The 16,506-nt window shown below is 35.5% G+C and overlaps 1 pseudogene; it reads left to right on the forward strand.

Moving 5' to 3' along the window:
- The first annotated feature begins 2,945 nt into the window (after window positions 1–2,945).
- LOC132666430 (serine/threonine-protein kinase Chk1-like) lies at window positions 2,946–4,299 on the forward strand (annotated as a pseudogene).
- The last annotated feature ends 12,207 nt before the right edge of the window (window positions 4,300–16,506 follow it).

Genomic DNA, 16,506 nt, shown 5'->3' on the forward strand with positions numbered 1-16,506 from the left:
ACTGGGAGAAACACACTCATAAAACATGAATCTAATGACAGTGTTATCCAAGATACATAAAATACATTTAAAATTTAAAAATAAAAGACAAACATCCCAACTTTAAAAACAGGCAAAAATTTGAACAGACATTTCCCAAATAAGATGTGTGTGTGTGTGTGCGCGCATGTGCGTATGTGTGTGTGTAATATATGTATCTGGTCAGGACATGAGAAAGTGCTTAATTTCAATAACCATCAAGAAAATGAAAATTAAAACCACAATAAGAAACTATTACATACAATAATGGTAAAATCAAAAAAATTATTAGCATCAAACATTGGTGAGATTGTGGAGAAACTGATTCTCACATTCTTAGTGGAATACAACCATTTTGAAAGAAGATCTGGCAGTTATTTATAAAAATCCTACATCAATCCTGTGACCCATCAGTTATAATTTTAGATATTTATCCAAGATAACTGAAAATATATGATGACAAAAAGGGGTGTATGGGAATGTTCATAGCAGCTTTGTTCATAGTAGCCAAAAAATGTGAAATATTCCAGGTATAGTCATAAGTTGGAATGCTACTTAGAGAAATAATATTTATAAACTCCGTTAATACAATAATATGACTTTAACTCAAAAAGCATTGTGGTGTTAAAAGAATTCTTCTGTAAATGAGTGCATATTGCATGATTTCATTTATATGAAATAAAAGAGAAAAATTATAATGAACAAAAAATTAGAAGAGTGACTACTTCTGGGGTAGAAGTAGGAGGACTTAGTGGAGACATGAGGAAATTTCTGGAATGATAATACATTTCTATATGTTAATAATTGTTTGAGTTACACATATATGTTTGTAAAAATCCTCAAAAATCTGCAAAATACTTTGAAATTCATCAAAAGTAACTTGGAGTAATGCATGGGTAGAAGGATGGCTAAGTGGATGGATAAATGATAAAACATGTAGTAAAATGTCAATGATAAAATCTAGGTGGTGTGTATACAGGCATTTTCTGTGAAATTCTTCAATTTTATTGTTTATTTGAAAAATTACAAAATTCAAAAAAAACAAAACAACTTCTTAATGTTTATTTTGATTATTAGTAATTCTCCTGAAGTCATTAAATATTTATATTTACATGTGAAGAACAAGACCATAAAAAGAGTATTGTAAAAAAAAATTTAAGTTGAAATTGCTTGGAATCCATTTTAGAATTTACAGTAGTACTTGTATGTGCAGCTATGTAATTTTCTAGAACTACACTTAAATCCCAAGGGCAAATATGGAAGACTTGCATAGTTGAATATAGTTGTTTGTGTTTTTATGAGAAAGATATATAGTTGGTGCTCTTTAAATGTAAATTTCAGAAGCAAGGAGTGGATCCAGTCTATTTACTTAGGCCTAATGAATTTATAACTGGAACTCAAAGAAAAATTGCACTGGAAAAGTATGGAACAGAAAGCTTGACTCCTATTTCTGGAGTGGTTGAAAGAGAGGGAAGCAGTGCAGGGTGAAGACTGAACTATCATTGTCTTAAGTTGATTTGCTTTTAAGGAAAATAAAATATTGTAAATATAAATAGCTGCTATGAATAAATGGAAATTTTGAGTCAGAAAGTACAGAGTTCGTTGTATTTAATATTTGGACACATTTTATTTTTTAGCATTTAACTATTTCTAAACCAGTATGGTTCTAGCATTGAACCAGTATGGTTCATGGTTGTTTTCTTTTTGTTTTGTTTTCTTTTTAGCGACTTATAAAACAGTACATCTTAGATGAGGTTTAGCGAGCCATTGATATCCATTCCAAGGTTATCATGCTTCATTAGCCTACACTTTGAAACACTTGAATTTTCCATGTTTTATATGTGGAAGATGTTAACAGTGCGTAGCAAGGAGTTTGTATTTTTAGAGACAAAGTTAATAGTTGTTTTTACAGGAGAAAAGTCTAGCCAGAGTGTGTAAGAGACTCACAGGGGATGCCTGTCACTTTTGTTCCTTCATTCTCACACAGTATTTCTTTGTCCCATTCCCAAATTTACTTTCTAAACTTCCCTCCATAATGAAACATGACCTTCTCTGTCAAAACCACTTCACCAGTGCAGGATTTATTTTTGGAAATGTTTTATAATTATGCGACCTGAATTTGTTGCTTTGCATTCATTTGGAAAATTACATGAAAGTGTCAATTCTTGCATGAGTCATCTGTGTAACAGGAATAACTCCTACTGTGAAAGGCTGCCTGGATCAATAAAATAACTGATAAACATCAGTCATTAAAGTGATAAATAGGTTCTGATTGTTCAGAGTAGTAAGAGATATTAGTTGTAACTCTTAGGTATTGAAGACCAAAAGATGAAATATGCTGTTCTGTATTGGCATCTTTCTGTAAGGACAACTTGCGGTGTATGTTGCATTGAGCTAAATCACAAGGGCTTTTTGTCTCTCCTGTTTTCCTTCATGTAATGAGATCAAGCCCTGAGGATATTTTCTCCCAAAATTAAAAATCCTGATGGCATATATCACCCCACTTATAGGTCAATCTGAAATGTCTTCTTAACAAAATCCAGTTTTCATGTGTGTTTACAAACCTTTACATCTTCCTGCTTTTCTTGGGCAGGTTTTCTTGGTTTTCCTTATGCAAATATCCTCTATTTTTCTAGCAAGTCCTTAAATTGCTGCTAGCATGACTGCTTTTCCCCATAGTGCTGATTGAACTCTAGGGCGAAGAGATCTCATTACCGATTATTAACTTTTGGAGATATTAAAAAAATCCTATAAAAATTGATGCATATTATGGGTATAATCCATTAATATCTCTAGTAGAAACTTTTGAAAAATGTGGAGGAGTTTAGCTTAACTTTACCTTTCTGTTGACCTTAGAATATACATTCCAGATTTGGAATTCTTGTGGTGGCGGGCAAAGAATGGCCTGCATGGTCCACCATGAAGTAATGGAAGTGCCCTTTGTGGAAGACTGGGGCTTGGTGCAGACTTGGGAGAAGGTGTCTATGGAGAAGTTCAACTTGCTGTGAAGAGAAGAATTAAAGGAGTAGTTGCAGTCAGGATTGTAGACATGAAGCATGTCATAGACTGTCTAGAAAATGTTAAGAAAACGATCTGTATCAATAGCGTGTTAAATTATGAGAGTGTAGTGAAATTCTACTGTCACAGGAGAGAAGGCAATATTCAGTATCTATTATTGGAGTACTGTAGTGGTGGAGAACTTTTTGACAGCATAGAGCCAGACATCGGCATGCCTGAAGAAGATGCTCAGAGGTTCTTCCATGAAATTATGGCAGGGTGGTTTATTTGCATGGTATTGGGATAACTCACAGGGATATTAAGCCAGAAAATATCCTTTTGGATGAAAGGGATTACCTCAAAATCTCTGACTTTGGCTTGGCAACAGTGTTTTGGCACAATGACATGAGTGTTTATTGAACAAGATGTGTTTACCTTACATTGCTCCAGAACTTCTAAAGAGAAAAGGATTTCATGCAGGACTCATTGATGTTTGGTCCTATGGAATAGTACTTATGGCAATGTTGCCATGGGACCAGCCCAGTGATGGTTGTCAGGAATAGTCTGATTGGAAAGAAAGAAAAATACATACCTCAACTCTTGGAAAAAATTGATTCTGTTTATCCAGCCTGGCTGCATAAAGTCCTAGTTGAGAATCCATCAGTAAGAATTACTACCCCAGACATCAAAAAAGATAGATGGTATAACAAACCACTCAAGAAATGGGTAAAAAGGCCCTGAGTCACTTCAGATGGTGTACATAAGTCTCCTAGTGGATTTTCTAAACACATTCAATCCAGTTTGGACTTCTCTGTGGTAAGCAGTGCTTCTAGTGAAGAAAATATGAAGTACTCTAGCTCCCAGCAAGAATCATGGACAGGTCTTTTCTTATGGGACACTGGCCCTTCATAATATTGATAAACTGGTACAAGAGATCAGTTTTTCCCCATCCACATGTTCTGATCGTATGCTTCTAAATAGTTACTTGGCACCCCAGGATCCCCCCAGACCCCCTGAAAGAAACTTGTGAGAAGTTAGACTATCAGTAGAAAAAGAGTTGTATGAGTCAGGTTACTGTATCAACTGATAGGAGAAACAATAAATTGATTTTCAAAGTGAATTTGGTACAAATGGTTGAGAAGTTCTTGGTTGACTTTCAGCTTTCTAAGGGTGATGGATTGGCATTTAGGAGACACTTCCTGAAGAGTAAAGGGAAGCTGAATGATGTTGTGAGCAGCCAGAAGGCCTGGTTTCCTGCCACATGAGAGATCCATTGGATTCCTGGTGAATATAGTGCTGCTGTATTGACATTATTCTTCCTAGAGAAAATTATCTTGTTCTGCAAACTGCAAACAGTAGTCTCTGAAGAGTTATCTTCCTTCTAGCCAAACATTTTCCGATTCTTTTTGTATGTTCTTCATATAAACAATACCTATATCTTCATTGTAAGTAAAGCTTTTGGGGAGGGATGGATAGAATTCATTAGATGTTTCTTCATTTTGTGTTTGGTATCTGAAGACCCATGTGATGGAAACCAAGCTCTGGGGAATACATGAGCTTACCAGCTTTTATACCAATGTAATGAAAAATTTAATGAAAAAAAATCAACCATCATTTTGGTTTCATACAGAAAATACATGTTTCCTCCATGTTGATTTAATTATATGGGTAGATTAGTAAGAAAAGCAATTTTTATGACTTTTGGAAAGTAGATATATCAGTCTATTATGTGAAGCCAACTTCAAAAAATGTATCTTCAAGATTTGTACTTGTTTTTGCAAGGGCCTGACACAGTATATAAATAAACCTGTTTTGAATTATAACTGCTAATTAAAATTGCAAGTAAGTACATTTTTTTCCATTATAGTTAATAATATATAAAATAACGATTGATCTTTCAAGTAGAAGTTGAGCATAAAACCCTAGTGCTTAACTGTGCTTAACTACCTTTACTCTAAAATTACTATTGCACATTTTAAATTTTATTCTATATTATTTTCTACGTTCACAGCCATATTTTAATTCTTTATTACACAAATAAATTCTATTTCAAAAATGAATAGCTAACTCTGTGGACTTACTGGTGACCAAGCTTCTAGGTGGTAGGGAATAAAAGAGGGAGAAGTAAGAAACCATGATAGAAAAGGATCTGATTCCTAGTTCGTTTGCTATCAGATTTACTAAGACTTTGTTCTTGTGATAAAATTTATTTTTTTAATGTATTAAGTTGAGGCCTGTATTCTTTTTTCTTTGTAATTTATAAAATTAATCATCTTGGTCTGAAGCTAAGAACATACGAAATTTTATGGTTAGAGTTTATCACTTAGTGTATACTGGTAAATTGTATTACTGCAGTATACCCATAGGAGAGATAAATTTGTACCAATACAGGCTCCTAAGAATTGAGTCAATAAATTCTCAAAAGCTAACTTTTGGTCCCTGTCCTCCAACCTGTTCCTCCCTAGTTTCTTCCATCCCAGTAAACTTTACATTCAGTTCTCCAGTTCCTTGAGCCAAAACCCCAAGAATCCTCTTTGGCATTCCCACCTCAAGGTCTGTCTTTTTTTTCTGTTCCGTCCTCTAGAGTCCTTTACTCCCAAAATTTGTGTGCCTTGTGCTTCACTTGGAGTTTTTGCTTAAGTGTCACATGCTATGTAAAGTCTTTCCTTGATTTATCTAAAATGTTACCCCACTTCTATCACTCTTGCCTTTATTTTTTCATAACACTTATTAGCTGACATTATAAGATATTTTTATTTACCTAGTAAAGTCTGTTTCCCCCATTGCAATATGTAGTAGATAATCTCCTTGAGTTCAGGGATCCTACCTGTCCTGTTCAGTTCTATGTCCCCAGCACTTAGAAGGGGGCCTGATGTATTACAGCATGCAATGAAGAGTTGTTTAATGAAGAAATATACACTCAGTTGATCTTATCCATCCGCAGAAAATACCGGGAAGCTGAACCCTTCTCTCCATTTTGATTGCTACCACTCTAGTTTAAGCTTCTTCATTTCCTCCCTAGATTTCTTACTAAAAACTAATGTCTTCCCACCTCTACTTTTGCTGTTTCTCAACTCAACCCCCTCTCCCTCAAAGTTGTTTCTTGACATAGGTCCTAAGTTTTTTGTTTGTTTGTTTGTTTTTAAGATAAATTGTACTGTGACATTCCCTTGCTTAAAAACCTCCAGTAACTTCCCATTGTATCAAAAATGAACTCTAAATTCTTTTCTTGGACTGACCTGGCTCTGCAAGATATACCTTCTGTCCTCTTTGCTCACCGTACTACAGATAGAGTAGCCTTCTACTTCTACTTCTATTCATTGAATGTACGAAGGCTCATTCCCCTTTCAGGGCTTTGATGTTTATAACTGCCACTGTCTGGAACCCCTTCCATTAGTTTGCATGGCTTATTTAGCATTCAAAACTCAGCCCAAATGTTTCTACTATCCCCAATCACTGTCCAATTGTTTCTTTTTCTTCATGGAACTGATTAGTATCTGAAATTATTTGTCTGTCTCCCCCACTAAAACGTAAGCTTAGACTTTGCCATTTCTTTTCATTTTTGTGTATCTTTTTAAATTTTTTTATTTTTATTCATTTTTTTAATGTTTTATTTATTTTTGAGAGCAAGAGAGACAGAGCACAAGCTGGGGAGGGGCAGAGAGAGAGGGAGACACAGAATCTGAAACAAGCTCCAGGCTCTGAGCTGTCATCACAGAGCCCGACGGGGGGCTTGCACTCACAGACCACAAGATCATGATCTGAGCCTAAGTTGGATGCTTCACTGACTGAGCCACCCAGGTGCCCTTGTGTATCTTTTAAAAACAAAATTCCCTGCTCCTTCCCCCTCCCTGCCCCTTCATATATCTTGTACTTGGAATGTAATAGGTACTAAATAAATATTTATTGAATAAATGAATGAATTAAATATCAGATGAAGAAAATTTTACAAAATATCATAAGGGGAAGGTGAATAGATGGATAGTTAACAAACTTTCTCCGTTATTGGAATTTGTATAGAATGGTGGGGAAAGTTCCAGTCAGACTTGGGCAGATTAGCTCTCACATTAATAATTATGTGCACATTGACACCTGCCTCTGTAAAGAGACTGTTAATAACTACATTGTAGGGTTGTTTTTAATCTTAAATGAGTTAAGGTGTGTGAAGAGTATAGTATACTGTGTTGCACAAAAGAAATTCACTAAACATAAGCTGCCAGAATTTTTCTGCAGGGTTCATTATGTTATTGGGAGAAGATATTTACTCCCATTATTAAAAGTAATATTTGCTTTTCAATGAAATTTTGTAAAGTGTAAAAATGGGGGAAAGGAATTATTATTCAAAGATAACAGCTAAAATTTTTATGGCAAGATCAACATATGCTGTGTGTGTGTGTGTGTGTGTGTGTGTGTAGTGTGGAATGTGGTGGGTGTGATTATTGAGATAAATATAAATATATAAAACATGCACAGTTTAACAAGCAGATGTAAAGTTAACAACTGTTCAACTAAACTCAATTGAAGAAAGTTCATTTCTGGACCCTCACAAGCCTTCCCTTGTACCCCTTCCCAGTCATAACCTATCCCCTTCACTCAGAAGTAATCATAAAATTTACTTTCATAACAATCCTCTCCTTGGTTTTCTTTAGTTTTCTCAGCTAATTATGCATATTTAAATGATACAGTTTAGTTTTGCCTGTTTTGGAAATTCATATAAATTAAGTTATGCTGTATATAATTTTTATGTGTTGCTTTTTCTTTATATTCATGCAATTACAGTATAGGATGCTATTTTGTGAACATACCACTAATTATGTATTCACTCTACTGCTAATGGATGTTTGGATTATTTACAATTTGATGCTATTATTAATACTCTTGCTAAGAACATTATGTATATGTCCATGAATTTCTCTAGGTCCTTTCATCTAGGGTACATACCTATGAATGAAATGGCTGGGTTTTAGGGTATGCCAATCTTCAACTTTAGTAGAATAATGGTAAACTGTTTTCTAAAATGATTGTACCAGTTTATGCTGCTATATGAAAAGAGAATGAAATTGCTGGAAAAAAACAGTTTTGAATGATCTATTAAAGTATAAGAATTTTCATAGCAGCAAAATATGTGTTTCTAGCATTTCAGACTTTCACCTACATTTGATACTATGTCTAATTTTTGCCAGGTTATTGATGTGTAATATCTGTTTGGTGTTAATTTGCTTGTTCCTAAGTTTAAATGAGGGTGAGTATATTAAAGATATATATATAGATATATATATGATATATAAGATATATGTAATATTTATATATTATACAAATATATAAATATGATTTATATAAATATATATAATATATGTGTAATATTCATATATATAATATATAATATATAATATATAATATATAATATATAATATATAATATATAATATATAGGGGTACCTGGGTGATTCGGTTGGTTAAGCATTCGACTCATGATTTCAGCTCAGGTCATGATCCCATGGTTCTTGCTTGAGAGGGAGCCCCGTGTCAGGCTCTGTGCTGGCAGCATCGAGCCTCCTTGGGATTCTTTCTCCCTCTCATTCTGTCCCTCCCCCTCCATCTCTCTATCTCTCAAAATAAATAAATAAACATTAAAAAATATATCTATATATCTACCTCTATCTATCTATCTATATATCTATCCATCTATCCATCTATTCCACTATGTTATGCAGAGTTTTTGGTGCTGACCTGACCAATAACCTAGTCATGCAAATTACTTTAGTCACTAATTTTTATGAATTAAAAATAAAGCAATCCCCCTTTAAATAATATTTTAAAAACATTTATGAATTAGTAAATTTCCTTTTGATACTAGCAGCAAACTATTATTTTTTCACTCTAAAAAAGGTCCAAGAGCACTTAGGATCACTCTAAAAGGTTAAGTAGGGGCTGTGCAATGCAATGTAGCTTTGTATAGAGTGCAGAATTAGTTTGAAGTAATTCACATGGTTACATCATGCACAGATTAGCCAATACATAGATTTTAAAGGATATTCTTACTGTTTTGTATATTATCCTATTGTTCCTCCATCTATTCATCTATCTTCTAACATAATTCTATTACATAAATATTAGGTAAAGTTTACTATTTCGCATTTTGTTTTTATAATCTAATTTTTTTAATAGAACATACAAAGGACATACACAAATATGCCCCAAATTAAATGGCCAAGTTGTCCAAATATCAAACAGATAATTTTTTTAGAACTCACACACACTGAATTCCTACAGATCTCTTTTTTTGTTTTTGTTTTAATCATCAATAGAGGAAAGCACTTAATAAGACAAATTCTTGATGTGAGGGCTAAGATAGCAACTTTAATTACAATGAGATTAATAAGACATTATAAATAAAGACATTGTAAATACTAAATAAATAAGATAACTCATCACCAGTTTAAAATAATTCTAAAAAAGGATTGATGTGTTACTTAGATTTTGTTTCATTTTCCCTGAACAGTCCAAACTGTAGATGCTGTTATCCTATGTAACAAGAAAATTGTATTCTGAAACTTATATTTTTAAAAAATGTTGCAAAAAGGAACACATCAATTAAAATTTTAATAAAATACATTAAAAGCTAGAGAGTTTAAATTCACAATAACAAGTTATTTTTAACTTATTAATAATATAGGAGTTGTTTTTCTAAAGCTATTTCAAAAACTTAAAATAATTAGCTTTAAGCGTATTTTTTATTCTAAAATAAAATAATATGTTATTTCATCATAACCAAAAAAATTTCAAACTACCTGCTTATTTGCCTTAAAATACACACATTCAGAAGATTCAGCTTATTAGATAAATTTTATTAGTGCAAAGCTCAAAATTTTAAAATTTATTTTTATTTTTTTAATTTACAACCAAATTAGTTAGCATATAGTGCAACAGTGATTTCAGGAGTAGATTCCTTAATGCCCCTTACCCAATTAGCCCATCCGCCCTCCCACAACCTCTCCAGTAACCCTCTGTTTGTTCTCCATATTTAACAGTTTCTTCTGTTTTGTCCCCCTCCCTGTTTTGATATTATTTTTGCTTCCTTTCCCTTATGTTCATCTGTTCTGTGTCTTAAAGTGTTCATATGAGTGAAGTCATATAATGTTTGTCTTTCTCTGAGTGACTAATTTTGCTTAGCATCCACGTAGTTGAAAATGGAAAGATTTCATTTTTTTGATTGCCAAGTAATACTTCATTGTATATATATACATCACATCTTCTTTATCCATTCATCCATCGATGGATATTTGGGCTCTTTACATACTTTGGTTACTGTTGATAGTGCTGCTATAAATATTGGGATGCACGTGTCCCTTCAAAACAGCATACCTGTACCCCTTGGATAAATACCTAGTAGTGCAATTGCTGGGTCGTAAGGTAGTTTTATTTTTAATGTTTTGAGGAACCTCCAGACTGTTTTCAAGAGTGGCTGCACCAGCTTGCATTCCCACCAACAATGCAAAAGAGATCCTCTTTCTCCGCATCCTCACCAACATCTGTTGTTGCCTGAGTTGTGAGGTTGAGCATTTTTTCATGTGTCCATTGGCCATCTGGATGTCTTCTTTGGAGAAATGTCTACTCATGTCTTTTGCCCATTTCATTGGATTATTTGCTTTTTGGGTGTTGAGTTTGATAAGTTCTTTATAGATTTTGGATATCTGATATGTTGTTTGAAAATATCTTCTCCCATTCTATCCATTGCCTTTTAGTTTTGTTGATTGTTTCTTTCACTGTGCAGAAGCTTTTAATTTTGATGAGGTCCCAATAGTTCATCTTTGCTTTTGTTTCCCTTGCTTCCGGAGATGTGTTGAGTAAGAAGTTGCTGCAACCAAGATCAAAAAGGTTTTTGCCTGCTTTTCCTCGAGGATTTTGATGGCTTCTTGTCTTACATTTAGGTCCTTCATCCATTTTGAGTTTATTTTTGTGTGTGGTATAAGAAAGTGGTTGAGGTTCATTCTTCTGCATGTCACTGTCCAGTTTCCCAGCAGCACTTGCTGAAGAGACTGTCTTTATTCCAATTGGATATTCTTTCCTGCTTTGTCAAAGATTAGTTGGCCATACATTTGTGGGTCCATTTCTGGGTTCTCTATTCTGTTCCATTGATCTGAGTGTCTGCTTTTGTGCCAGTACCATACTGTCTTGATGATTACAGCTTTGGAGAATAGCTTGAAGTCTGGGATTGTGATGCCTTCTGCTTTGTTTTACTTTTTCAAGATTGCTTTGGCTATTTGGGGTCTTTTCAGGTTCCATGCAAATTTTAGGATTATTTGTTCTAGCTCTGTGAAGAATGCTGGAGTCATTTTGATAGGGATTGAATTAAATATGTAGATTTCTTTGGGTAGTATTGACATTGCAATGATATGTGTTCTTCCTACCCAGGAGTATGGAATCTTTTTCCATTTTTTTGTGTCTTCTTCAATTTCTTTCATAAGCTTTCTATAATTTTCAGTGTAGTTTTTCTCCTCTTTGGTTAGATTTATTCCTAGGTATTTTATGGTTTTGGTGCAATTGTAAATGGGATTGATTCCTTGATTTCTCCTGTTGCTTCATTGCTGGTGTATAAGAATGCAACCAATTTCTGTGCATTGATATTATATCCTGCAACTTTGCTGAATTCATGAATCAGTTCTAGCAGTTTTTTGGTGGAATATTTTGGGTTTTCCATATAGAGTATCATGTCATCTGCAAAGAGTAAAAGTTTGACTTCCTCCTGGCCGATTTGGATGCCTTTTATTTCTCTGTGTTGTCTGATTGCAGAAGCTAAGACTTCCAATACTATGTTGAATAACAGTGGCGAGAGTGGACATCCCTGTCTTGTTCCTGACCTTAGGGGGAAACCTCTCAGTTTTTCCCCATTGAGGATGATATTAGTGTTTGGTCTTTCATATATGGCTTTTATGATCTTGAGGTATGGTCCTTCCATCCCTACTTTCTTGAGGGTTTTTATCAAGAAAGGATGCTGTATTTTGTCAAATGCTTTCTCTGCATCTATTGAGAGGATCATATGGTTCTTGTCCTTTCTTTCATTGATGTGATGAATCACATTGATTGTTTTGCAGATATTGAACCAGCCCTGCATCCCAGGTATAAATCCGACTTGGTTGTGGTGAATAATTTTTTAAGGTATTTTTGGATCTGGTTGGCTAATATCTTGTTGAGGATTTTTGCATCCATGTTCATCAAGGAAATTGGTCTATATTTCTCCTTTTTAGTGGGGTCTCTGTCTGGTTTAGGAATCAAGTTAATGATGGCTTCATAGAAAGAGTATGGAAATTTTTCTTCCATTTCTATTTTTGGGAAGCCTTCAAGAGAATAGGCGTTAACTCTTCATTAAGTGTTTGGTAGAATTCCTCAGGAAAGTCATCTGGCCTTGGACTCCTGTTTTTTTTGTTTTGTTTTGTTTTGTTTTGTTTTGTTTTGTTTTGTGGGGGGGGGGAGATTTTTTATTACTAATTCGATTTCTTTACTGGTTATGGGTCTGTTCAAATTTTCTATTTCTTTCTGTTTCAGTTTTGGTAGTGTATACGTTTCTAGGAATTTGTCCATTTCTTCCAGATTGCCCATTTTATTGGTGTATAATTGTTCATAATATTCTCTTATTATTATTTTTATTTCTGCTGTGTTGGTTGTGATCTCTCTTTCATTCTTGATTTTATTTATTTGGGTCCTTTCCTTTTCTTTTTGATCAAACTGGCTACTGGTTTAGCAATTTTGTTAATTCTTTCAAAGAACCAGCATCTGGTTTCATTAATCTGTTCTCCTGTTTTGTTTTGGGTTTTTTTTTGGTTTTAATAGCATTAATTTCTGCTCTAATCTTTATTATTTCCTGTCTTCTACTGGTTTTGGGTGTTATTTGCTGTTCTTTTTCCAGTTCTTTAAGGCATAAGGTTAGGTTGTGTATTTGAGGTCTTTTTCCTTCTTTAGGAAGGCCTGGATTGCTATATACTTTCCTCTTATGACCACATTTCATGCATTCCAGAGGTTTTGGGTTGTGGTGTTATCATTTTAATTGGCTTCCATGAACTTTTTAATTTCCTCTTTAACTTCTTGGTTAGCTCATTCATTCTTTAGTGGGATGTTCTTTAGTCTCCAAGTATGTGTTAACTTTCCAAATTTTTTCTTGTGGTTGATTTCGAGTTTCATAGTGTTGTGGTCTGAAAATATGCACAGTATGATCTCAATCTTTTTGTACTTGCTGAGGGCTGATTTGTGTTCCAGTATGTGGTGTATTCTGGAGAACGTTCCATGTGCACTGGAGAAGAATTTATATTCCGCTCTTTAGGATGAAATGTTCTGAATATATCTGTTAAGTCCATCTGGTCCAGTGTGCCATTCAAAGCCATTATTTCCTTGTTGATTTCATTAGATGATCTGTCTATTGCTGTGAGTGGGGTGTTGCAGTCCCCTACTATCATGGTATTACTATCAATGAGTTTCTTTATATTTGTGATTAATTGATTTACATATTTGGGTGCTCTCACATTTGGCACATAAATGGTTACAATTTTTAGGTCTTCTTGGTGGATAGACCCCTTAATTATGGTTTAAGGCCCTTCTTCATCTCCTGATACAGTCTTTATTTTAAAGTCTAGATTGTCTGATATAAGTATGGCTACTCTGGCTTTCTTTTGTTGATCATTAGCATGATAGCTGGTTCTCCATCCCCTTACTTCCAATCTGAAGGTGTCTTTAGGTCTAAAGTGGGTCTCTTGTAAACAGCATATAGATGGTTCTTGTTTTCTTATCCATTCTATTACCCTATGTCTTTTGATTGGAGCATTGAGTCCATTGATGTTTAGAGTGAGTACTGAAAGATATGAATTTATTGCCATTATGTTGCTTGTAGAGTTGGAGTTTCTGGTGGTGTTCTCTGGTCCTTTCTAGTCTTTGTTGCTTTTGGTCTTTTTTTATTTGTGTGTGTGTGTGTGCGTGTGTGTGTGTGTGTGTGCACGTGTGCGTTTTCATCTTTTCTCCCCTCAGAGAGTCCCCCTTAAAATTTCTTGCAGGGCTGGTTTAGTGGTCACAAACTCCTTTAGTTTTTATTTGTCTGGGAAACTTTTTATTTCTCCTTCTATTTTGAAGGACAGCTTTGCTGGATAAAGAATTCTTGGCTGCATAATTTTCTGATTCAGTACAGTGAATGTGTCCTGCCATTCCTTTCTGGCCTGCCAAGTTTCCATGGATAGATCTGCTGCAAACCTGATCTGTCTTCCCTGGTAGGTTAGGGACTGTTTTTCCCTTGCTGCTTTCATGATTCTCTCCTTGCCTGAGTATTTTGTGAATTTGACTATGATATGCCTTGTTGATGGCTGGTTTTTGTTGAATCAAATGGGAGTCCTCTGTGCTTCATGGATTTTGATGTCTGTGTCTTTCCCTGGGTTAGGAAAGTTTTCCACTATGATTTGCTCACATAACACTTCTACCCCAATTTCTCTCTCTTCCTCTTCTGGGACCCCTAAGATTCTGATGTTGTTCCTTTTTAATGAGTCACTGATTTCTCTAATTCTTAAATCGTGCTGTTTTGCCTTCATCTCCCTCTTTTTTTCTGCTTCATTATTCTGCATAAATTTGTCCTTTATATCACTGATTCTGTGTTCTGCCTCATCCATCCTTGCCTCCGTGAACTTCATTTGAAATTGCAGCTCAGTCACAGCATTTTTTATTTCATCCTGACTAGCTTTTACTTCTTTTATCTCCACAGAAAGGGATTCTAATCTATTTTTGACTTCAGCTAGTATTCTTATTATTGTGATTCTAAATTCTGGTTCAGACATCTTTCTAGTATCTGTGTTGGTTAAGTCCCTGGCTGTCTTTTCTTCCTGCTCTTCTATTTGGGGTGAATTCCTTCTTTTCATCATTTTGAAAGGAGAAAAGGAATTAATGTGGTAAAAAAATGAAAATTAAAAAATATTAAAATTAAAAAAATTATAAATTAAAAAATTAGAAACAAACACATATGCAAAAAAATAGAATAAATGATGCTAGATCCTGTGTGTTTTTATCTGGGTGTTGAAAATGGCTTAATAGATTAGAGAAAAAAGAGGAAATTAAAAAAAAGGAAATCGATTGAAAATTTGAAAAAAATGAATACACTGAAGTAGACTAAAATGAAATGATGGAAGTAAAATAGAATTTGAAAAAAATTACACAACAGTAAAAATATAGTAGAAAAAATTAAACAAAAATACTATTAATAATAATTAAAAATAAAAATGAATTTTTTCTCTTTTTGTATTCAGAAAACGAAAAGAAAATGAGAGACAAGAAAAATGGGGAAAAAACAGAAAGAAAATTGAATAGATGGACTGGCGAACAGACTGAAATATGACTGAAATTACTTCATTTTTCCCTAGAAGTCAAACTATGAAGAATTTATAGTCCATAAACTAAGCAGGCGGAAAGACTTGTGTTCCTGAAGTGCGAGGTTGGCCCAGTTTGGCATGGCTTAGTGTAATAACTCCATTCTCCACTAGATGGCGCTGCTTAGCTTACTGGGGTGGACGATTGTGGTGCTTGTAGGTGTGTATGCGCATGCGCGGGAGCAGTGACAATGGAGTCGCCCAGCTCTCCATTGGAGCTCTCCATGGAGTCGCCCAGCTCTTGCCCAGTTCTCCATTTCGGAACTTTGTTCTCCCCAGTCAGCAATTGCACATCCATCCTTTGTCTTCAGCTTCTGTCCACTTCCCGCTTTTGCACAGTCCGTGACCAAGCCCCAGGCAGCACCTCCCTCCTGAGTTTTGTCTCAGATGTGGCTGTTTTTCCTGACTCCTTACTTCTGAGGGACGTGGCTTCGACCCATTCTGCCCCTCTGCAGGAGGGTCTCACGGAACAATGGCCGGGTGCCGGCTGCACTCAGGAATGTTTGCAGGACCATGCTGCTACCGGTGCCCAGAGACTGCAGCCGGGTGCCAGCCGGGTCCAGAAAAAGTTCGCGAGATAGTGTAGCAGCAGCGTTTCAGGGATTATGAAAAAATCACAACACACGTCTGGGGCCAGGCTTCACCCTTAATGACCTTGTTCCAGCACCAGCAAATGTGGTTGTTCACTCGGGTCCGCTGGAGCCTTGCCTTTGGGGGACCCACACAGCCTCTACCAGGTGTCCTCCCAGCAGGGGACCGCCTCTCCCCGTGTGGCCTGAAGAACCCTGGACTCCACTCTGCTCCTGGGGATTTGCCCTTCCCACCAGAGCACCACCAGGTATTGTGTTGCGGCGTTTCAGACTCTGCACTCCCCTGTTTACAGTCTTAATGGAATTTAAACCCTCTCCTTTCTCCTTTCTCCTTTTTAGTTCAGTCTCTGCAGCTGTTTCCACTTTTCCACTTTCTCTCTAGCTACTTTCCGGTGGAAGCTTTTCCCATATTCTCCCCCCCCCCCCCCCCCCGCCCCCTTCCACGTTTCCGTCCTAACTCCACACACAAAAGCGGCTCCCTGCCCTCCATGGCTTCTGTCTCCGCCA

This window comes from Panthera onca, chromosome B2, assembly GCF_046562875.1.
Source record: "Panthera onca isolate mPanOnc1 chromosome B2, mPanOnc1 haplotype 2, whole genome shotgun sequence".
NCBI lineage: Eukaryota > Metazoa > Chordata > Mammalia > Carnivora > Felidae > Panthera > Panthera onca.